Source organism: Halichoerus grypus, chromosome X (assembly GCF_964656455.1).
Source record: "Halichoerus grypus chromosome X, mHalGry1.hap1.1, whole genome shotgun sequence".
NCBI classification, from domain to species: Eukaryota; Metazoa; Chordata; class Mammalia; order Carnivora; family Phocidae; genus Halichoerus; species Halichoerus grypus.
The window spans coordinates 73,206,590-73,232,528 of record NC_135727.1 but is presented as its reverse complement, the minus strand read 5'-3'; the positions used below and the strand labels follow the sequence as shown (position 1 = coordinate 73,232,528).

The 25,939-nt window shown below is 36.7% G+C and overlaps 1 protein-coding gene and 1 pseudogene across 2 annotated transcripts in view; one reads left to right on the top strand and one right to left on the bottom strand.

The window, feature by feature from the left end:
- OPHN1 (oligophrenin 1) overlaps positions 1–25,939 on the bottom strand; it is a 505,885-nt gene that overhangs the window by 230,107 nt on the left and 249,839 nt on the right. The window lies entirely within an intron of this gene.
- LOC118519451 (small ribosomal subunit protein uS2 pseudogene) lies at positions 90–5,584 on the top strand (annotated as a pseudogene).

Genomic DNA, 25,939 nt, shown 5'->3' with positions numbered 1-25,939 from the left:
AATAAACTCTACAAAAAAAAAAAATAGAGAAGAGGCCACATGAAAGAAAGTAGGAAGAACGGAGATGTGCTTTGGAAGAGAAAGAGATCATGCCTGCTGCAGTCACAGACAAGGGTGTGAGACACACTAGCATACAGGTGAGCTCACAGGGAAAATGAATCCCTATAGCAACTGACTTGGAAAACAAGAGGGGCCAAATTTCTTGAGTTCTTACAACCAGCAAGTTTAAAATCTGGAGTTTTAAAGGTAAGCAGGCTTGGCTGGGATAGAGCCTGGAGGGCATTGCACTGCTCTTGGAGAGAAGGCAGACAAACAATCTGGGGACAAACAGAATGGAAGGAGCAATCTGAAGACCCTGGGGCACACAGTGGGGAGGTTATTCACTCATCTCAGGGCATGTCCCAGAGAGATAGCATTCAAGGAGAAACACCTCTGGAAACAAAGGACCTGGCCAGCGACATTTCCATCCTCCTACACCTCTGCATAAGCAGAGGGCCACATGCAGGAACCAGTGCAGCACTGACCCTCCCTATCTCACATGCTTACACCAAGTCTTCTATCTCCCATGCTCTGGTGAAACCACCCTTTCCAGTCATGTCTGACTCAGTCCTAGTGTGGTGGGACTCTCCCCGAGAAGAGTGGCCCAAATCTCGGCTCATACCATGTCTCCCAACATGAGAGTTTTGCAGAGACTCAGTTCTGGAAGCGGGGGTGATAGGTATCATTTCACAATCAGACCAGAGCACATCTTGTTAAAATGCACCACATTCAGGCCAGGGACTAAACACTGCCCACAACAGGCAAAGAAAACCTTGGCAGACGACTGACTTAAAGGATAAAGTAGATAGGACAAAACAGCAGAACACATGCAGCACACATTGGAAACACTACTGAAAGTGCCAGGCCCTGGGGAACAGGGGACACTACATGGCAGGACACTGCAAGACCTCTTCTTCATAAGGCCATTAACCTCAAAAACAGAAGATGTATCTGACTTTCCTAACACAGAGAAACAGGCACAGAGACACAGACAAAATGAGAAGACAGAAATTTATCCCAAATGAAAGAACAGGACAAGGCCATGGCCAGAGATCTAAGTGAAAGAGATATAAATAACATGCCTGATAGATCATTTAAAGATCATAAGGATAATCATAGTACTTGAGAAAAGAGAGGAAGACATGAGTGAGACCCTTAAAACATGGATGAGAAATAACATAGGAGAGATAAATGACTCAATAAATGAAATGAGAAACATGCTTGATAGAATGAACAGCAGGCTGGAAGAAGCTGAGGAAGGAATTAATGACCTAGAAGACAGAGTAATGGAAAGTAATTAAGCTAAACAAAAGAGAGAAAGAAGAATTATGTAAAATGAGAAGAGACTTAAGGAACTCAGTGCCTCCATCGAATATAATTACATTTGTATCACAGGGGTCCCAGAAGAAGATGACTTAGAAAAGGGGGCAGAATATTTATTTGAAGAAATAACAGTTGAAAACTTCCCTAAACTGGGGAAGGAAACAGATATCCAGATCTAGGAGGCACAGAGAACTTTCATCAAAATCAACAAAAACAGATTCATAGCAAGAAATATTGTAATTAAATTCGCAAAGTATAGTGATAAACAACAAATTTTAAAAGCAGCAAGACCAAAGAAGACAGTAAGTTACAAGGAAAACCCCATAAGGCTATAAGCTGATTTTTTAGCAGAAACTTTCAAAGCCAGAAGGGAGTGGCATGATATATTCAAAGTGTTGAATGGAAAAAATCTGAAGCCAAGAATACTGTATCAGGCAAGGCTATCATTCAGAACAGAAGGAGAGATAAAGAATTTCCCAGATGAACAAAAACTGAAGGAGTTCATGATTACTAAACCAGCCCTGCAAAAAATATTAACAGGACTCTTTGGAGTGGAAAGGAGAGGCCCAAACTGACAGTATAAAGGTAGGAGACACAAAAGCAGTAAAAATGAATTTCTGTAAAAAATCAGTCAAGGAAATCACAAAATAAAAGTATGTAAAATATGACAACATATACCTAAAACGTGGGGAGGAGTAAAGAATGGGTTCATGGGTGCCTGAGTGGTTCAAATAAGTGTCCAGCTCTTGGTTTCGAATCAGGTCATGATCTCAGGGTTGCAAACCCCACATCAGGCCCCATGCTCAGTGTGGAGTCTGCTTGGAATTCCATGCCTCTCCATCTCCATCTCCCTTCCTTGCTCCCTCTCTCTCTCAAATAAATAAATAAAATCTTTGAAAAAAAAAAAGAATGGGTTCAAACTTAAACAACCATCAACATAATATAGACTGCTATATGCAGAAGAAGTTATATACAAATCTAATGTTAATCATATATCAAAATCCACTAACAAATATGCAAGGAGTAAAAAGAAAGAAATCCAAATATATCACCAAAGAAAATCAGGAAACCTTAAATGAAAGACAAGAAAGGATTAGAGAAAATCTTCAGAAATAAGCAAAAAACAATAAAATGACAATAAATGCATATTTATCAATAATTACTTTGAATGTGAATGGACTAAACGCTCAAACAAAAGGCACAAGGTGACAGAATGAATTAAAAAAATAGACCCATCTATATGCTGCCAATCAAGAGACTCATTTTAGACCTAAAGACACCAGCAGAGTGAAGTGAGGGGATGGAGAAACATCTATCATGCAAATGGATGTCAAAAGAAAGCCAGAGCAGCAATATTTTATTGGACAAAATAGACTTTTAAAACAAAGAGTATAGCAAGAAATGAAGGACACTATATAGTCATAAATGGGAAAACTCAACAAGAAGATATAATAATTGTAAATATTTATACATCTAACATGGGAGCACCCCAATACATAAAACAGTTAATAACAAACATAAAGGAACTAATTGATAATAATACAATAAAGGTAGGTGATGGGAAATACGGAATGCACTTGTCATGATGAGCACTGGGTGATGTATGGAATTGTTAAATCACTATATTATACATGTGAAACTAATATTACATGGTATGTTAACTAACTGGAATTTAAATAAAAACTTTAAAAAAATAAACTCATTGACAACTCAAAAAAATGAAGGAAGAATTATATAATTTTACAATAGGTGAAGACATCAATACCCACTTTCAATAATGGATAAAATGTGTAGACAGAAGATCAATAAGGAAATACAAAATAAACAACACCATAAACTATTGATACCTAACAGACATATATTAAATATCCCACCTAACAAGAGCAGGAAACACATTCTTCTCAACTATACATAGAATATTTTCTAGGATAGACAATATATTAGGCCAAAAACCAAGTCTTAATACATTTTGAAAATTTGACATTACTTAAGTATGTTTTCCAACCACAACAAAATAAAGCTCAAACTTAATCACAGAAGGGAAAACTGGAAAATTCATGAATATGTGGAAATTAAATAAAACTCTCTTAAACAATCAAAGGGATAAAGAAGAAATCACGAGAGAAATTAGAAAATACTTAGAGATAAATAAAAAGAAAATGCAACATACTGAAACTTATGAAATGTAGCAAAGGCAATGTTCGGAGGAAGATTTATAGATGTGAATGCTTATATTAAAAAAGAATAAAGAGGTAAAACCAATAACCTTCATGTACACCTTGAGGAATTAGAACAAGAAAAGCAAACTAAATCTAAAGCCATCAGAATGTAGAAAATAAAGATTAGAGCAAAGATAAATGAAACGGAGAATAGAAAAACAATAGAATCAACAAAACCAAAAGTTGGTTCTTCAAAAAGATTTTAAAAATTGACAAGTTTTTAGCTAAACTAACAAAAAAGAGGAGAGGGAGTCAAAATCAGAAATGAAAGTGAGAACATTACTATCAACCTTCCAGAAATAAAAAAAGGATTATAAGAGAATACTACGGAAAATTGTATGTCAACAAATTGAGCAACCTAGCTGAAATGGAGAAATTCTGAAAGTACTCAAAATTACTTAAACTGGCTCAAGGAGAAATAGAAATTTTAAACACACCTTTAAAAAGTACAAAAGATTGAATCAGTAATCAAAAACCTCCCAACAAAGAAAATTCCAGGAACAGATGACTTCACTAGTGAATTTTACTTCATTCTGTGAGGCCAGCATTGCTCTGATACCAAAGACAGATAAAAACATCACAAGAAAATAGCTTTCCATGCTACCCAGAGAGGTGTCCATATGGCAGTTTGTGTTTCTGTCATAACTTAAAGGGAAACTTTCACAACTCCAGAGCCCTTGATGTCCTGCAAATGAAGGAGGAGGATGTACTCAAATTCCTTGCAGCAGGAACCCACTTAGGTGGCATCAACCTTGACTTCCAAATGGGTCAGTATATCTACTAAATGAAAAGTGACAGCATCTACATCATAGATCTGAAGAGAACCTGGGAAAAGCTTCTGCTGGGAATTTGTGCCATTGTTGCCATTGAAAACCCAGCTGAATTTACAGCTATGATTTTCTTTTACTGATTTTTTGCTGATTTTGACTATATCCTTAAGAATGATAGAGTATGTTTTATTCTCATAGTTTTTCTCCTGGTCTCTAATTATAGATTTGTATTCTTCTTTGATTGAAAAATTATTTAGGATAGGATTGTTCAATTTCCAAAGGGTAGTTTTTCTGATTATAACTCATATTGTTAATTTCTCATTTTATTACAAAATAAACAGAGAATATCTTGTACATTTCTGCTTTTCATATACATTATGAGTAACAGAGGATGGAGTTAGCAAACATTTTAATGGCATGTGGAAGAAATAACACATTCCTCATTTATAATGTATTATTAGTTAGAAACTGCTGTAAAAGAACTTACAAGATTTTTAATGATCTAAATTAAATTGCTAAATAGGTTAAAAAAAAAAACCCAGCTGATGTCAGTGTCATATAATCCAGGAATACTGGCCAGTGAGCTGCGCTGAAGTTTGCTGCTGCTACTAGAGCCACTCCTATTGCTGGCCACTTCATTCCTGGAACCTTCACTAACCAGAACCAGGCAGCCTTCTGGGAGCCAAGATTTCTGGTGGTTACTGATCACAGGGCTGACCACCAGCCTCTCACTGAGGCATCTTATGTTAACCTGCTTACCATTTCTCAGTATAACACAGACTCTTCTCTGCACTATGAGGACATTGCCATCCCTTGCAGCAATAAGGGAACTCACTCAATGGGCGTGATATGGTGGATGCTGGCCCAGGAAGTTCTGTGCATGCACAGCATCATTTCCTGTAAGTACCCATGGGAGGTCATGCCTGATCTCTACTTCTACAGAGATCCTGAAAAGACTGAAAAAGAAGAGCAGGCTGCTGCTGAAAAGGCTGTGAACCAGGAGGAATTTCAGGGTGAATGGATGGCTCCAGCTCCTGAGTTCACTGCTACTCAGCTTGAAGTCACAGACTGGTCTGAAGGCATGCAGGTGCCCTCTGTGCCTATTCAGCAGTTTCCTACTAAGGATTGAAGTGCTCAGCTTGCAACCAAACGCTGGTCTGTAGCTCCCACTGCTCAGGCCACTGAATGCATAGGAACAACCACTGAGTGATCTTAAGCTGCTCTTCCACAAAGGCAAACAAAATGAAAATAAGGTTGATAGAAAATAAAGTTTCGGGCACCTGGGTGGCTCAGTTGGTGAAGCAACTGCCTTCGGCTCAGGTCATAGTCCCAGAGTCCTGGGATCGAGTACCACATCGGGTTCCTTGCTCAGCGGGGAGCCTGCTTCTCCCTCTGCCTGCAGCTCCCCCTCCTTGTGCTCTCTCTCTCACTCTCTCTCTCTCTCTCAAGTAAATAAATAAAATCTTTAAAAAAGAAGAGAAAGTTTCTAAAAAAAAAAAGCAAAAACAAAAAAGCAAACAAAATCATAAGAAAATAAAATTATAAACCAACATAAGTTATGAATACAGATGTAAAAATCTTCAACAATATACTAACAGAATCTAAGAAAATATTAAAAGGATTATAGACTATGACCAAGTGGGTTTTTTCCCCAGTAATGAAAAGGTGCTCGTAAGAAAATCAATGTAGCAGTCTCTATAAAGATGGTGGAGCAGGAAGATCTTGAGCTCATCTCCTCTCATAGACACACCAAAACTACAACCACATAGAGAACAACTATCTAAGAATGACATAATGACTAGACGAACAGCTCTTTCACAACTACAGATAAGAAGAAAAAGCCACATTAAAACACATAGAAGGAGTAGAGATGAGGTCTAGTTAGGACCCACACCCCAGCATGGCAAACCATAATCAGGAGGGATATCACAAATGCAGAGTTCCTCCCTAAGGATCAAGGGTTTTAAGTCCCACCTTGAGCACCCCAGCCCTGAGGACCTACACCAGGAAGACAATAACGCCTGGCTTTGAATACCAGTGGTGCTTAGCTCTGGGAGCTTAGAAAATCAGTGAGGTTTAACACTGGAAGAGCCAGAGGGCTATATGAAGACTCTGCTCTTACAGGGCTCTCACACAAACACACTTGCTTGGACATGAAGCACAGAGGTAGCAATTTGAAAAGTGCCTGGTCATACATGAAGGAGATTTACTGTCTAATTTTAGGATGTGTGCTGGAGGGGCAGGGATCTGTAGGAACTTTTTCCAGGAACAAAACTGTGGGCAGATGTCTCTTTTTTTTTTTTTTTTTTAACTTTCTTTCTACCTACCTGGCCCAGCACTGGAGGGTACCATTCCTGAAAGCCTCCATTTATTTTGTTAGCATCATTTGCCCTGCCCCAACATTCCCCTGTGAACCCACCACACTCCACCTGCCTGTCCTGGCAGATGTACCTCCAAAGCTGCTCCTGCTATACCACACCCTGTGGGAAAGCTTGGCTGGAACTAGCAAGTCCTGCAAAGTGGCTCCTGACCCACCAAACCAGGCAGGAGGTCACAACTGAAACTGGGGTCCCCTCAAAATGCCTCTCATGCTGCCACACATAGCAGGTGGACTTGGTCATGAACAATATTCTCCCAAAGAAGCTCCTGGCCTACCATACCAGGTAAGTGGCCACCACCTAGAACCACAACATCCGAAAACATTCCCATCACTGAGGGGTATCAACCCCACCCACCAGCATGCCTGCAACAGTCATGGCCAGGCCATGCAGCCAGCTGTGGTGGAGGGCTAACCCCACCCAAAACTATGACCTCAGCAACCACAGCCAGGCCTCTTAGCTAGCCTCATTGGAATCCAGCCCCACCTACCAGTGCAATCACAGCCATAGCAGGTATTGCAGCCAGCCAGTTTGGGGGCCAGTCCTGCCCACCAGCACACCCACACTAATCATAGCCCAGCTACAAGAGAAGAGTGTATGGAACCCACAAAGGGAACACCTCTGGAGTGCCTGGTTCTTGTAACAGGGCGAGATTGCACTTCTGTGATGTTCAGGACACATTGTAAATATGCATACTCCTTCAAGACTGGGAGATACAGTTGATCTACCTAATTCATAGAAACAGAGAGTCAGGCAAAATGAGAAGACAGAATAATATGTTCCAAACAAAAGAACAAGACAAAAGCTCAGAAAAAAACTAAATGAAACAGAGATTATTAATCAACCTGCTAAAGAGGTCAAAATAATGGTCATAAAGATGTGAAGGGAACTCAGGAGAAGAATGGATAAATACAGTGAGAACTTCAACAAAGAGGCAGAAGTTATATAAGAAAAAAAATCAGAGCTGAAGAGTACAATAATTGAAATGAAAAAATATATATACTAGAGGGAATCGATACCAGGTTAGATGATGCAGAAGAATAGATCAGCAATCTGGAAGACAGGTTAGTAGAAGTCACCCAAATGGAATAGTAAAAATAAAAAAAGAATTTTAAAAAATGAGAATAGTTTAAGGGACCTCTGAGACAACACTAAGTATACTGACATTCACATTTGGGGGTCCAAGAAGCAGAATAGAGAAAAAAGGGGGAAGAACATATATTAGAAGAAATGTTGTTGAAAACTTACTTAATATGTGGAAGGAAACAGACATCCAGGTCCATGAACATGGAGAGACCCAAACAAGATGAAGCCACAGAGGTCCACATCAAGACACATTACAATTAAAATGTCAAAACTGAAAGAGAACCTTAAAAGCAGCAAAAGTAACTACTTATGTATAAGGGAACCCCCATAAAACTATCAGCTAATTTGTCAGCATTAAACCTTGCAGGATAGAGAGAGTGGAATGATCATCAATTCAAAGTGGAGAAAGGAAAAAACCTAAAACCAAGAATATTCTACCCAGCAAGACTGTCATTTTAAATTAAAGGAAAAATAGTTTCCTAGAAAAACAAAAGTTAAAGAACTTCAGCAACATTAAACTAGCCTTAGAAGAAATGTTAAAAAGACTTCTTGAAGTGCAAAAAAAAGGCTATTGCTAGAAGAAAATTATGAAAGAAAAAAATATCCCACTTTTAAAAGCAAACATAGAAGTAATGACAACCATTTATAAGCTAGTATGAAGGTCAAAAGACATAAGTAGCAAAACCAACCATATCTACAATAATTAGTTTATAGATACACAAAATAAAGATTTAAAATATGGTTAGAAAAACACAAATTCTCAGTGGGGGAGGGAGTAAAACTGTGGTGCTTTTAGAATGCATTCAAACTTAAGCGACCATCAACATCAAATGGACTGTTGTATACATAGATTGTTATATATAAACATCATGGTAGCCAAAACCCCAAGACCTATAATACACACACACACACACATACACACACAAGAGAAAGGAATATAAACACAGCACTAAAAAAAATCATTTAATCACAAAGGAAAACACCAAGAGAAGAAAGGATCAAAGAAGAACTACAAAAACAACCAGAAAATAATGAACAAAATGGCAATAAGTACATACATATTAATAATTATTTTAAATAAAAATTGACTAAATGTTCCAACCAAAAGACACAGGGTGGCTGAATGGATAAAAAAGCAAGATCCATTTATATGCTACCTACAAGAGATTCACTTCAGATATAAAGACACACACAGACTGAAAGTGAAGGAATGAAAAAAGATCTTCCATGCAAATGCATACAAAAAGAAAGCTGGTGTAGCTATCTATACTCATATCAGAGAAAACATACTTTAAAACAATGACTGGAATTTAAAAAAAGAAGGGCACTACATAGTGATAAAGGGGTCAATTCAGCAAGAAGATATAACATTTATAAATATACATGCACGCAAAAAGGGGCAGTAAATATATAAGGAAAATATTAACAGACCTAAAGGGAGAAACTGACAGCAATACAGTAATAGAGGGGGATTTTAATATCCCACTTAAATCAATGTATAGACCATCCAGATAAAAAATCAATAAGGAAATCTTGGTATTAAATAACACATTAGACCAAATGGACCAATACATGTATAGAGAACATTCCATGCAAAAATAACAGTATACACATTCTTTTCAAGTTCACATGGAACATTCTCCAGGATAGATCACATTAGGCCACAAAATAAGTCTCAATAAATTTAAGAAGACTGAAATCATATCAAGCAACTTTTGTAGCCACAATGGTATGATAATAGAAATCAATTACAAGGGAAAAACTGGAAAAAACAAAAACACATGAAGGATACACAACATGATACTAAACAATTGGTCAAGGAAGAAATCAAAGAGGAAATCAAAAAATGCCTTGTGAGACAAATGAAAATGATAACGCAGCATTACAAAATCTATAGGATGCTGCAAAACATCCCCAGAGGGAAGTTTATAGTGAAACAGGCCTACCTCAAGAAATAAGAAAAATCTCAAATAAATAACCTCACCTTGCACCCAAAGTAACTAAAAAAAAGAAAAGGAACTGAAGCCCAAAGTTAGTGGAAGGAAGGAAATAATAAAGCACAGAGTAAAAATAAATAAAATAGAAATTAAAAACACAATAAAGAAGACCAATGGAACTAAAAGCTGGTTCATTAAAAAGATAAATGAAACTTATAAACCTTTAGCCAGAATCATCAAGGAAAACAGAAAGAGGGCTCCAATAAATAAAATTCAAAATGAAAGAAGTTGAAGCAGACATCATAGAAATACAAAAAAAAAAAATAGACTATTAGGAAAAATCATATGCCAACAAATTGGACAACCTAGAAAAAAATGAATAAATTCCTAGAAATATACATCTCCCAAGATTGACTCAGGAAAAAATAGAAAATCTGAAAAGACTGATTACTAGTAGTAAAACTGAATCAGTTATCAAAAAACTCCCAACAAACAAAAGTCAAGAACTAGATGCCTTCACAGATGAATTTTACCATTTAATTAAGAGTAAATACCTATTCTTCTCAAATTAAAAAAAAAAATTGAAAAGTCAAGAATGCTTTCAAAATTATTCTATGAGGCCAACATTACCTTGATAACAAGACCAGAGAGAGATGAAAAAAAATTTAGAAGTCCATATCCCTGATGAACATAGATGCAAATAATCCTGAACAAAATATTAGCAAGCTGAATTAAATAACACATTAAAATCATCATATACTATGATCAAAGTGGGATTTATTTCTGGGATGCAAGGGTGGTTCAATATCTGCAAACCAATCAACATGATACAAAACATTAACAAAATGAAAGCTAAATATCATGTGATCTCAACAGATGCAGAAAAAGCATTCAATAAAATTCAACATCTATTTAAAATGTAAAACTTTTAACAAAGTGGCTATAGAGGGAACATATCTCAACATAATAAAGGTCATATATTACAAAGTCACAGCTAACACTGTATGCAATGGTGAAAAGCTGAAAACTTTTCCTGTATGATCAGGAGCAAGACAAGGATGTTCATTCTCATCACTTTTATAAAACATAGTACTGTAAGTCCTAGCCACAGCAATTAGACAAGAAAAAGAAGTAAACGGCATCAAGATTGAAAAGAAGTAAAACTCACTATTTGCAGATGATATGATACTATATATAGAAAACCCTAAGGACTCTACAAAAAATCTATTAGAAGTAATAAATGAATTAGGTAAAGTTGCAAGATACAAAATTAATATACAGAAATCTGTTGCACTTCTATGTATTAATAATGAATTAGCAGAAAACAATCCCATTTACAATTAAAAAAAAAAAAAAAAAAACCCTAGGAACAAATTTAACCAAAGAGTTGAAAGACTTATACTCTGAAAACTATAATGCATTGATGAAAGATATACTGTGCTCATGGATTAGATAAATTAATATTGTTAAAATGTCCCTACTACCCAAGGCAATCTACACATATAATGCAATCCCTATCAAAATACTAACATTTTTCACAGAACTAGAACAAATAATCTTAAAACTCGTATGAAACCACATAAGTTCCTGAATAGCAAAAGCAATCTTGAAAAAGAAGAACAAAACTGGAGATATCACAATCCCACATTTCAAGATATACAAAGCTACAGTAATCAAAACAGTGTGGTACTGGCACAAAAACAGTCATATAGGTCCATGAAACAGAATAGAGAGCCCAGGGCGCCTGAGCGGTTCAGTTGGTTAAGCATCTGCCTTTGGCTCAGGTCATGATCCTAGGGTCCTGAGATCAAGTCCTGCATAGGGCTCCCTGCTCAGCAGGGAGCCTGTTTCTTCCTCTCCCTCTGCCCCTCCCCCCTGCTCCTGCTAGCTCTGTCTCTCTCTCTCAAATAAATAAATAAATAAATAAAATCTTTAAAAAAAAAGAATAGAGAGCCCAAAAATAAACTCGCATTTATATGGTCAGTTAATCTATGGCAAAATAGACAAAAATTTACAATGAGGAAAAGACTCTCTTCGTTAGATGGTGTTGAGGAAACTGTAAGGTTACTGCAGAAAAATGAAACTGGACAACTTTCTTACACCATATACAAAAATAAACTCAAAATGGATTAAATACCTAAATATGATAAAGAAAACATAGATAGTAAGCTCTTGGATATCAGTCTTAGTGATATATTTTTTTGGATCTGCCTCCTCAGGCAAGGGTAATAAAAGCAAAAATAAACTATTGGGACTATAACAAACTAAAAAGCTTTCACACAGTAAAGGAACTGTCTACAAAACAAAAAGCAACCAATTGGGTTGGAGAAGAAATTTATAAATTATATATCTGATAAACTATGTATCTTATATAAAGGGTTAATGCCCAAAATAAAGAACTCATACAATTCAACCTAAAAAAAAAAAAAAAAACACAATAATCTGATTAAAAATGGAAAGAGGGCTTGAACAGACATTTTTCCAAGGAAGACACACAGATGTCCAAAAGACACATAAAAAGATGCTCAACATCACTCATTATCAGGGAAATACAAATCAAAACCACAATGAGATATCACTTCACACCAGTCAGAATGGCTATTAATCAAAAAGACAAGAAATAACAACTGTTGGCAAGGATGTAGAGGAAAAGGAACCCTTGTGCACAGTTGTTGGGAATGTAAAAGGGTGCAGCCATTATGGAAAACATTACAGAGTTTCCTCAAAAAATCAAAAATAGAACTGCATTATGATACAGCAACTCTACTTCCAAAGTATTTATCCAAAAAAAAAAAATTAAAACATAAAAAGATACATGCACCCCTATCTTCATTGTAGCATTATTTACAACAGCCAAGATATAGAAGCAACCCAAGCGTCCATTGGTAAATGAATGGATAACAAAGAGGTTTTACACACACACAACACACACACACACACACACACACACACACACGAATATTACTCAGCCATAAAAAGAATTAAATATTAGCATTTGTGACAACATGACATACCTAGATGGTATTATGTTAAGTAAAATAAGTCAGAGAAAGACAAATACTGTGTGATTTCACTTATATGTAGAATCTAAAAAACAAAACAAACATAAACAAAACAAAACAGAAAAAGACTCATAAACATAGAGAACTGATGGTTGCCAAAGGGGAAGTGTTGGGAGAATGGACAAAATAGGTGAAGGAGATTAAGTACAAACCTCCACTTATAAAGTAAATAAATCACAGGCATGTAAAGTACACTATAGACAATATAGACAATGATACTGTAAATAATACTGTATGGTGACAGATGGTAAGTAGACTTATCATGGTGATCATTTCATAATGTATATAAATGTCAAATCACTATGTTGTACAACTGAAATTAATATATGTCAATTATACTTCAATAAAAATAGAAAATCAATCTAATACACCATATTAGTAGAATGAAAAAAACACATGATCGTTTGAATTGATGCAAAAAAGTCATCTGACAAAATTCAAAAACCTTTGATAATAAAAACACCCAGAAATTTAGGAATGGAAGGGAACTTCCTCAACATAATAAAGGGCATTTATTAAACTGCACAGGTAGCATCATATTAAATATCAAAAGGCTGAAAGCTTTCCCCCTAAGGTCAAGAAACAAGATAAGAACTCCTTCTTTCACAACTGCTATTCAACGTTGTACTGGAAGTTCTAAGCAGGGCAATGAGGCAAGAAAGAAAAAGAAAGAAAGAGAGAAAGAGGAAAGAAAGAAAGAAAGAAAAGGAAAGAAAGGAAAAAAAGAAAGGAAGAAAGAAAGAAAGAAAAAATGCATCCATATTGGAAAGGAAGAAGCGAAATGATGTCTCTTCAGAAATGACATGATTCTATATTTACAAATTTATTTTTAAAAATCCACAGGAAATCTACAAGAGCTAATAAATGAATTCAGCAAAGTTGCAGGGTACATAATCAGTTGTGTTTCAATACACCAGCAATGAACAATCTGAAAAAGAAAATTAATAAACAATTCCATTTACAATAGTATCCAAAAGATTAAATTACCTAGAAATAAATTTAACAAAGGAGTTGAAAGACTTTTACACTTAAATCCTCAAAATATTGATGAAAGAAACTGAAGAAGACCCAAATAGATGGGAAGATACCCTGTGTTCTTGGATCATAGACTAACTATTGTTAGGATGACAGTACTACCAAAATTGATCTGCAGATTCAATGCAATCTCTATCAAAATCCAACAGTTATTGAAGAAATGTAAAAAGTGATCCTCATATTTATATGAAATTGTAAGGGGCCCTGAACAGCCAAAATATTTTTGAAAAAGAACAAATTGGAGGACTTACACTTTCCAGTTTCAAAAGTTACTATGAAACTACTGTAATCCAAACAATGTGGTACTGGCAAGGGAATAGAAATGAGAATCTAGAAGTAAACTCATATATATGTGGCCAAATGATTTTTGACAAGGGTATCAATATCATTCAATGGGGAAATAAATAGTGTCTTCAACAAATGGTGCTAGGACGATTGGATTTCCATATGCAAAAGAAAAAACTTGGACCCCTGCCTCATGCCTTATACAAAAATTAACTCAAAATGAATCAACAACCTAAATATAATAGCCAAAATCATGAAACTCTTAGAAGAAAATATAGAGGTACATTTTCATGACCTTGGATTTTGCAATGGATTATTAGATGTAACTCCAAAATCATGAGCAACAAAAGAAATATTAACTAGATTTCATAAAAATTAAAAACTTTTGTGCATCAAAGGATATTGTCAGGAAGGTAAAAAGACAATCTACAGAATGAAAAAAAAATTTGCAAATTATACATCTGATAAAGGTCCAGTATCTCGAATATATAAAGAATTCTTGCACTGAACAACATCAGACATATAACTCAATTATTTAAAAAATATGAGCAAAAATATATGGGCACAACTTGAATAAACTTTTCTCCATGTCTCCAGATATACAAATGGCAATAAATACAAGAAACGATGCTCATCATTAGTCATTAAAAATGCAAATCAAAACCACAAGATACCACTTTATACCTACCTGGATAGCTATAATTTTTAAAAATTATGGAAAATAACAAGTGTCGGCAAGAATGTGGAGAAATTGGAAACCTTGTGCACTGCCAAGAGGAATGTAAAGTGGTAGAGTAACCTTGGAAAACATTTTGTCATTTCCTCAAAAATTTAAACATACAATTAATAATGTATGGCCCCTCCTGAGTATATATCTGAAAGAACTGAAAACAGGGACTCAAACAGATACTTGGTTGCCATTGTTTATTATAGAATTATTCACAATAGCCAAAAGCTGGAAATGACCCAAGTGTTCAACAATGGATGACTGAATAAACAAAATGTGGTATATACATACAATGTAATATTCAACCATAAAAATGAATGAAATTCTGATACATGCTACAACATGGATGAACCTTGAAAACATTATGCTAAGTGAAGTAAGTCAGACAAAAAGACAAGTATTGTATGATTCCACTTAAATGAAGTATGTAGAATACAAAAGTTTATAGAGTTCATAGAGATACAAAGTAGTTTAGAGTTTATTAGGAACTGAAGAGGGGACAGAAAGGTGTTAATTGGCTACAGAGTTTGTATGTGGAATGATGAAAGGGTTTTAGAATTATGTAGTGGTGTTGGCTGCACATAATTTTTAATGTAATCAATATCACTCAACTGTGCACTTAAAAATGATTAAAATGGCACATTCTGTTATAGAAATATATTTTCTTTTAGACCACAATAAAAAAATAGTAGGTGCAGGGATCAGACAGACCCAAACTCAAATTCTGGTTATATTATGAATTTTATGACTTTTGAAAAGTTAACCTCCCTAAACTTCAGATGTCATACTCTTCAAAATAATCACAAAAATAACATAGTATCCTATTGCATTTGGGTTATTTGAGGATTAAAATGAGCCAAATACATGTAATGTCCTTATCACTATATCTAATATACAAAAGCTATTATTATCAAAAATAGAAATCAGTCACATCACTTCCTTCACCTTAAAACCTTCAAGAGTTCTCTGTTGCCCTTAGGATTAAATCCACATTTCTTACTATGACCTACAAAACCCTACATGATCTGATCCCTGTCTTCTTCTCCAACTACATCTTCTACCACTCTCTCCCCAGTGTTCAGCCCAGCCAAAATGAACTTCTTTCAAGTTTCCTAAACATACAATCAAGCTTCTCTTATCTCAGAGCCTGGTACTAACTGCTTTCATGACTAAAACATTCTTTCTCCAGCTCTTCCCAAGGCTGGCTCTTTTTTAACATTTGGGTCACACCTAAAATGTCACCTTTTTAGAAGCTTTCTAGTATAAACCCCTTTAAAGTTGCCCAGTACTATCTCTACCCCCACCAGTCAAATTACCAAATTGTCCATTTTATTGTCTTTATAGCATTTATCACTATCTAAAATTATTTATCTAATTGTTTACCTAATAGTAAATAATTTATTTTATCTAATTATCAGCCTCCCACCCCCTGCCACACCATTATAATGTAAGCTTCACATGGGCACAGACTTCATCTTTCTTGGTCACTGTACATGAAACAGTCTCTTGTATATGGTGGAACCAAATAAATATCTGTTGAATGAATGAATGAAACGGACCTGCAACCTCAGCTGCAGAACAAGCATTATGTTTGGATCCAAATATAACCACAGCGTCAAACTGCTGGGTTGAATTAGAAATACTAATGTGAACTACCTGCCCATAAGTATATTACATCAACTCCTTTTAGTCTATTCTGGGCAACTTTTGCAAATAGTTGCAAATCACATTTTTATCTAAATTATATATAATACTATAAAGTTACCATTTACTGAGGATCATTTGCCAGTTGTTATATTATGCATTTTACATGCATTACTTCTTTAAATCCTGACAAAAGCCTCTGAGTGTTACTATTTTTATCCCCATTTTATAGATGAGGAATGAGCCTGAGGCTCAGAGAACGAACTTCCTTCAGGTTGCACAGCTAGAAATGGAGGAGATAAGATTTAAACCCAGATGTGACTCTAAAGTCCTTGCTTTTTTTTTTTTAAGTGTTTATTTAAATTCCAGTTAGTTAGTTAATATACAGTGTAATATTAGTTTCATGTGTACAATTTAGTGATTCAAAACTTACATTCAACACCTGGTGCTCATCACAAGTGTACTTCTTAATCCCCATCACCTATTTAGCCCATCCCCTACCCACCTCCCCTCCAGTAACCATCAGTTTGTTTTCTATAGTGAAAAGTCTGTTTCTTGGTTTTCCTTTTTTCCCCTTTGCTCATTTGTTTTGTTTCTTAAATTTCACATATGAATGAAGTCATATGGTATTTGTCTCTGACTTATTTCACTTAGCATAATACTCTCTAGCTCCATCCATGTCATTGCAAATGGCAAGATTTCATTCCTTGTTATGGCTGAGTAATATTCCATTTATATATATACCACATCTTCTTTACCATTCATCAGTTGATGGATATTTGGGCTCTTTCCATAATTTGGCTATTGTTGATAATGCTGCTTTAAGTCTTTGCTTCTAACTCCAATACTATATTAGATTATGTTAAGGGCACTGAACCAGGTTTAAATTCCACCTTTTCCATTTATTACTTATGTTACCTTAAACAAAACACTTTCTGGCCATCAATTTCCCAATGTGAAAAAAGACAATCTTGTGAAGAAACTATCATATATTTTATAAGAAAAAACAATCAAGGAAATGCTTTAAGGACACATAGCACACCACTGAACCAGATCCCAAGACCCCAGTTATGGGATAGCAATAGTAGACTTAATTCAGTACCAAGTACAAGCTCTTTAGTCTGGCATTCAAGGCCCTCAGTCTCATCCCAATATACTGTCTAGTCTCATATCCTGCACTCCTTGTATGAACCACTCATGTTCTAGCCATATCAGAGTATTCTATGTTCTTGAAATATGCCATACATTTCATACTGTGCTTTTGTCATGTTATTTTATCTACTTAGAATGAATGCTCTTTCTCCAACATCTCCTTATTGAAATTGTGAGACCTTAGCCAGCCAGTTCCTTCTCTTCCCAAGAGTGGAGGCTATTTGACATGCTCATACAGGTCTAGTTGGCTCTAGTTGCTAAGAATAGGCCTACCATGGGGCAAGATATATTGAGAACCGTGGACCCATACACTGGACTCACCACTACGTCAATGTGGTTACTAGCCTGACTTTGACCTTGTGTCTTATTTGAGACATCAGGATTTCCACCTGGTTCACCCTGCATCTCAGTTGAGTCCCATACTGATTTCCTGTGCCTTAGTCCCTACATTGGTAATCAGGTTCCCTAGAACTAGATCCTTTCTGATTCTGGACAACACTGATTACTCCCACCACTCCCACACTCCTACCACTGAACTAGTCACCTTTCACCCTGCTAACAGACTATCCTTAAACCATCTATCTCCATTTCTAAATAATGCTGACTCCTGAGTTCCTGTTGCTACAGTGGTTTGACTAACACTGGCTGGACCAACACTGTTATGCTGTGGTCTCTCCAGACCCTAGGGATAAGGATGGGGCACTGTGTTTAATGCAGGAAAGATTTAAGTATGTTTCTATATAGAGGGAACAAATAAGAAAAGACAAGTGAAGAGGATAGGATACAAAGCTCATATGGAAAGACAATGGGTAGGAGAAGGGCCAAGATGCTGTCTGACAGGGGAGGGAAGAAGGTAAAGATGGATGGGGATAGAGAGAAGTTTAAAGAGGGCTAGAAAATGAGTGGGTTTATGGTTTCCTAATGGCATAGAGGAGACAGGAAACCATGGTCTTGTGATTATTGTAGTTAGGTACATACTTCAGAGCTCCTTGAAGTCAAGGACTGTCTTATTTAACTATATTCCTAGGGCTTAGAATTGAAACTGGCACATAATAGGTACTCAAGATACACTTGTTAACCTACCATGTAACGCAAGAAATCACAGATGAGTACAAAGAAAGAGAATCAAATAATTTCTTAGTACCTCTAATACATCATTGTCTGGACATGTGAACCCCATGTAATCATCAGAGTTAACTTACAATAAACATGATGATGGTTGTTTTACAAATGAAGAAACCAAACTCCAGAGAAGTTAAATGGCTTGCCCAAGGCCACACAGCCAGTAAAAAACAGAATGAACTATGTAAAATCTACCCCATTTCCCTCCTTAAAAGCTTTCAGTATTGGCCGCATGTTTATACACCTTGACAGGACATACAAGATCCTTTGTGAGATGATCAACATGTACCTTGACAGTCTTCCATCTTTGCATAACTTGTGACCAACACCTAGCATGTTCTTTCCTTACACTCCATTCACTCGCTAACTCTACTTCATCCTTCATGATTCCATTCCTGTATCATGTTTTCCATAGTATCTTTTTTTAAAAAAAGATTTTATTTATTTATTTGACAGAGAGAGACACAGCGAGAGAGGGAACACAAGCAGGGGGAGTGGGAGAGGTAGAAGCAGGCTTCCCGCTAAGCAGGGAGCCCGATGCGAGGCTCAATCCCAGGACCCTGGGATCATGACCTGAGCCGAAGGCAGATGCTTAACGACTGAGCCACCAAGGTGCCCCTCTTTTTTCTTTTTTGACGAGGGGGGGACACAGGGAGAGAGAATCTTAAGCAGGCTCCACACCCAGCACAGAGCCTCATGTGGGGCTTGATCTCACAACCCTGAGATCATGATCTGAGCTGAAATCAAGAGTTGGATGCTTAACCAACTGAGCCACCCAGGCGCCCCTCCAAGGTGTCTTTTCTAAGCCTTCCTCCATGCCTCATGTCCTAGTCTGGGTTGGGGGTTCCTCCTGTGCTCCCTCAGCACTGTGTACATAGTAACAGAACTGAACAGAGTGTACTGTAATTGTCTATTTGCTGGTCTAGACTGTGAGATCTTTGAGAGCAGGAACTGTACTTTATTTATCTCTGTACTCCCCGAGATAAATAAATTGCAGTGTGTGGTAAAGAGCAGGCACTCAGTAAATGCTGAGTGAGAAAGAGATGTGAGAATAAAAAAAGAATGGGAAAAAGAAAAGGAGATGGACAAACAAAAGGAAGGAAGAAGGATTTGTTATGAACAGAATTATATATATTATATTAATATTTTAGTCATTCTAGTACATCCAATAATTAGAAATACTGTCACTGTACCATTTTAATATGAAGATGCTATAATACCATTTACACACAGTAAAATTGTTATAGAAGAACATTATGAGAATAAATCATCATAAGAATTAAGTCCATAGGCAAACAGTTTTCCTTTTCTTCTCCAGTTTTGTTTCTTAAGTATAATTTCAACATTCCAGTCATAAAATTATTTTATCTGTTCTAGCTATAAATATAGTAGCTGAGTTTGTACAAAGCATGGGCTCAGCTCAGAGGGAATTTTGAAGAGTAAACCAGCCTTCAAGACCCTCATAAGTCCAGCAAGGACAAGAGATGTACCCCAAAAGTCCAATATTCCTTTCAGTTGTAAAAAGAAATGCTGAAGTTAATTAATGTGGTGACAACATCTTCCACAAATAAAGAGAATTGGAGTAAATGAAGAACAAATCACTTAACAAAGATTGCTGCTTCTTATGTGTCCTTGCAGATTTTCTTATTTATATATTTTTTAGTCTGGTGGATTGAAGTTGACACTGAGGCAAGAGCAACTGTCCAACCAAAAGTCTGAGTGTAATGAAGGCTTTGAACTCTTCCACCATGAGAGCTTCCTATAGATGAGCAACTAGATGAAGACCATACAAAATGACTAGAGAACACTATGTCCAGACAGCCTGAGCCAACAAACTTCTGTCCTAGCTAGAGGAAGTTAACATAAATTGCCAAAGGTTTAAGACATTGGATCTGGTTCAGGAAATCTCCCTTCTAATGTGCTGAAGAGGCTCCTTCTCTGGCCTAATGAAGCTGGGATCATTTGGGCTGGCAAGACCAGCTGTGGAGCTGACAGCTGTTGTCCTTCTCTTCCTTCCTCTTGGAAGGGGATATGAGCTTATATAACTCTTCCACCCACTAGCACATTCCCTGGGGACCCCAGCATGCAGCACATGCTGGGGTGTGAGCTTTTTGTAGATAGTGTATTATTCTTTGTATAGGAGGATGGTGCTCCTGTCTACAGACATGGGACTCTGGTATTTAGCAACATACTCAGGCCCTTCCTCACAAGGGCACCAGAAACGATTTAATAATTTCTTGTTGGGGGTTCAGAGAAGAAATAATGAACATAAATTAGCAAACTCAAAACCATAATATAAGATTTATTCTCAACACTACAGATAAAATTCATATTCAGTACCATTTTTAAGGTAAAGATAACTTAGGAAAAAGGAGATGGCACAACTCAGCAACTTTTCAGACAGCCAAGACATATGGGGTCACTGGCTTTTAATCTCCTCCCCGAGGGAAATTGCCTCATTGTTTTTGCCTTGTGTCAAACGGAGATGGCAATACCAAATCATCTTACAGAGCTGCTAAAGAATAAATCATATGGATAAATCAAACAAACTAAGGTTATGAAGGGTTGAAAAGAATACTTAGACATTTTAAAAACTGATAGAAGTAATTCACTAAAATGGAACTAATGTTTCAGTCCCAAGCATGTTTTATACACTATCTCATTTAATGCTCACAACAACCCTGTGAGGTAGTGTATAATTATCATCTACGTATTACAGATGAAACTGAGGCTCAGAGTGGTGAAAGAATTTCTCAGCTCACAGAACCAGTGAAAATAGCAGAGATGGTCTGTTCAGTTGTGAGTTCTGTGTGCCTTGATACTGCCCTGTGCCTTGATTCTTGGTACTGCATAGCACAGTAGTTAAGGACATGGACCATGGAACCACACTACCTGAGTTCAAGTACCAGTTCTGTTCCTTTCCAGTACATAACTGTGAGAGTTATGTAACCTCCCTGTGCCTTATACTTTTGTTTTTGCTTGTTTTGTTACTGTTTATTTTTCCTTTTTTATTAAAGTATAATTAACATAGTGTTATATTAATTTCAGGTGTACAATATAATAATTCAACAACTCTATACACTACTCAGTGCTCATCAAGATAAGTGTACTCTTAACTCCCTTTATCTATTTCACCCATCACCCTCCCACCTTCCCTCTGGCAGCCACCAGTTTGTTCTCTGTATTTAAGTCTCTTTTCTTGTTTGTCTTCTTTTGTTAGTTTGTTCTTTTGTTTTTTAAAATTCCACATATGAGTGAAACCATATGATATTTTTCTTTCTCTGACTGACTTATTTCACTTAGCATTATACCCTCTAGGCCCATCGATGTTGTAGCAAATGTTTATTTTAATCTTTAAAAGAGGAATAAATAAGTGTCTCTACCTCATAGGCTAGTTTTGAGAATTAAGTAATTTAATATCTGTAGAGTACTTAGAAGAGTATCTGGCACAAAATAAGCACTATGTAAATGTTTAACGATTAAACAACTATACATACAGAGTTGTAGTACCACAAAATTACAAGAGGTCATGAATCATATCTACCCCACTTTGCTGCTTTGACAATAACTCCCCTTAACACATCACATAGCAGCAGATGCCTTTCTGAAAGATCTTTGAGGAAAGCAATGTTAACAGTTTCCCTAACATACAGCATTTAAATGCTGTTCCATTTAGGAAGTAACTATCTCAGCTTGAACTTCAATCCCTCCTATTATGACTTCGGACTACTTCCTCTTGTTCAGCCCTTGGAAGAAATGGAAAACATGAGCGTTGCACTGTGGGAAATGGAATCACAGTAAAACAACTTCAATTTCATGAGGAAAGGAGGAGGGCTGAAAGCTCTCTTCACACCACCTCCAAATATTTCCTTTTCTGTAGTGATGAATACATAGGAATAAAATAGAACCCTAGGTTTTTGTCATGGCTCTGCTTCTACCTAGCTATCTGAAATCAGGCTAATGACTTCACCCCTCTTGTTTCAGCAATTTATCTAGAAAATGAAATACTTAATAAAGAGGCCTCATAAACTCTTAATGTTGAAATATCGTAAGAAAAAATGACTTCATCAAAGTCCTACCAAGTAGTGTCAAGGTTAGTACTCAAACCCAAATATCCTGACCCCAAGGCTCTTCTTACTATATCTCTTTGTTTCCATCAAAAGATCTTTTCTAACTCTCACCTTCTGACTCTTATCACCACTAATGCTCAGCCAGGTCATGGTAGATTGAATTACTGTTCCCAAATCTTCCCCCTTCCCTGTGCCATTCTACTTAGTCATGTAACTTTGCAGTCCTCCCACTAGAGGCAGAAATTACTGTACTGCTGAACTGATGTTAGGCTATACAGCTTGTTTTGGCCAGCGGAATTGATGAGAAAGTAACAGTGTGAGAGTTTTAAAACTTTAAAAGACCTCACATTTCTCTGCTTACCCACTATGGACTTCTGCCCTCATCGTGAGAAGAATATGCCCCAGTACCCCCAATCTTTGAAAAACAGCCACATGGAGCAGAACTAAATAGTACTTATGGCCTTAGCCAAGCCATTTAAACCCATTTGAGGTCAACAGAGCTACCACAATCAACACATAGATGTGTGAGCTAGAAATGCTTAATGTTGTATTCCACTAAGGTTGGGAGTATTTTGTTATGCAGAATTCTTAATGCAATAGCTAACGAATACACAAGGTTTTCTAGAGTTCCCAGAAAAGTATTTTGTGGCCATGATACATTTCTTCAGGGAATAAAAATTGGAGGCCAAATTAAATTGTCATTCATTTCAGCAGGTAACTTCATCTAGCAACAATTTCCCTTTATTTCCCAGTATGAGAATTTACCCTTGAATCAAGTACCAGCTTACTTAAGGTTATTTCCCTGCCTCTCAATTTCCTCATATGCAAAATGAAGATAATAATAATACCTATATCATAGAGTTATTGCAAAGCTGAAAAGAGACAATGTAGAAAACTGTAGTTTGGGCTTAAAGTTGTTTTTTCACTGTTACTGCCTAATAATGTCAACTGCTTATATATAAGAGAGAAGTATGTAAGAAGCAGCTCAGTACATTTCTTCTCTCACACACAAAAGCTACACAAATAACTAAGCAAAAGAAAAAATCTTTGGACATGCCATCTTGGGAAAGTATACTCTACTGTGTGGAAACTCATTTCCTGGAGAGCCTTTTCAGGGGAAATCTGGCTTTGGAATGTAGACCTCCTCAAGGACTGTTGTGCCTGTTAGGACTGATGACATAATGCCAGTTAAAAGACAGAATCCTTAGATATCTGTTTTGGTTAAAACATAGGTGAGGAAACAAAAAGTTCTATTAATTAAGTTGTTTGGATAGATATTGGCTTAAATTAAAAAGGAACTCCTTGATTTTCAGATAGGCAATCTATAGACCCAGCTATTGGTTCCAATCTTGTTTGTATGATTTATAGAACTTCAGAAGTAAAATGTCTGAACTATGTCACTCATTCCCCTAATTTTTTTTTTCCAAATAAGGAAACTGTGGTGCACATAGGTGCACCTGGTTCTGTCTGAAGGGAAATGACTGAAGTAGGGAAGGGTTAAAGAAGAGGCATGACTTTGAGCCTACAAAGTTAACACAGCAGTACTGCCCTACTTGAATTTTCAAGGATGTCGATAATATTATAAGTGATTAGAGTATACACAGTAAAGCTGAGCTCTGTCTAATATATCATAATTATGGAATACCTTTGAAGGGAAGTATGATTACACCTGAATAGGAGTAGGATGACCTGGGTTCTGGTCCCATTTCCCCCACTAACAAGCTTTGCCTCTAGGGTCAGTCATGTAAGCCTCTGTTTCCTCATTTGTAAAGTGACATTAGACTTATACCTTTGAAAGTCCCTTCTACTACCAAATATAAACTACAATATGAATGGAAAACAGTAAGTCAAATTATGTTAAATTTTTAACTGGAAAACCACAACATGGCTATGTTATATAGGTAGGAAAAATTTCCATATAATTTTTTTAAAGATTCTATTTATTTATTTATTTGACAGAGAGAGGGAGGGAGAGCACAAGCAAAGGGAGTGGGAGAGGGAGAAGCAGGCTCCCCGCCGAGCAGGGAGCCCGACACAGGGCTTGATCCCAGGACCCTGGATCATGACCCGAGCCGAAGGCAGACACAACCAACTGAGCCACCCAGGTGCCCCTCCATATAATTTTTAAAGTGATTAAGATATTCTGAATCCAGGACCAAATGTGATACAAAGAGCATGAATCAAAAGAATATGGGTTCTAATTCTAGCTCTGCCACTAGCTTACTATGAGACACTGGAGGAGTCACTTTCCCTCTCTGGCTCTCCCTCTCTCCTCAGAAGACAAGATATGAAAAAAACCTCTTCTGTGGTTATTACATGAAAACTACTGCAGGCAGATAACCAGAATTTTACTATTTCCTGACCTTTGTGCATATTCCAGAGGTTTTTGGTTAGGGTCCAAAATCTCTATTTTTAAAAGGCCATTATGGCAGTCACTTTTTATTACCGACCTAACAGCCATCCTTCTTATTCCTTAGTGTTTCTTCAGATATCAGGCAGGTAGCAATGTTCTCTGGGAAAGCAAGACCAAGGGGAAATCTTAGTACTTCAGTTTCTCTTTTTCAATTATTGCCTAAAATTTGACCTATAACTCTGTTCTTGCCAATGAGATAAAAGGGGAAATCCGAAGGTGGCTTTAGGAAGACATTTTTCTCTCTGGAAAAAGACAGAATATGTCATATGAAAAAAGCCCTTTTATTTCCTTCCTGATTAAGATGCAAATATGTGAGGGTGTGATGTGTTGAGCGGTGACAATCATGTTATGACCTTAAGGCAAAGTCGAAGAGAATCATAGAGAAAATATCTAGAGGCCACTGATTGCAACTTAGAACTGCCTAACTCCAGAGTTCTTAAATCAATAACAAATGATGTTATAATGTTATGATGATTAATTTTATGTGTCAGCTTGGCTAGGCTATGGTACCTAGACTTTTGGTCAAACACTAATCTAGGGGTGTCTGGATGGCTCAGTTGGTTAAGCATCTGCCTTTGACTCCCCGTGTCACGCTCCCTGCTCAGTGGGGAGTCTGCTTCTCCCTCTCCCTCTGCCCCTCCCCACGGCTCATGCTCTCTCTCTCTCACTCACTCCTA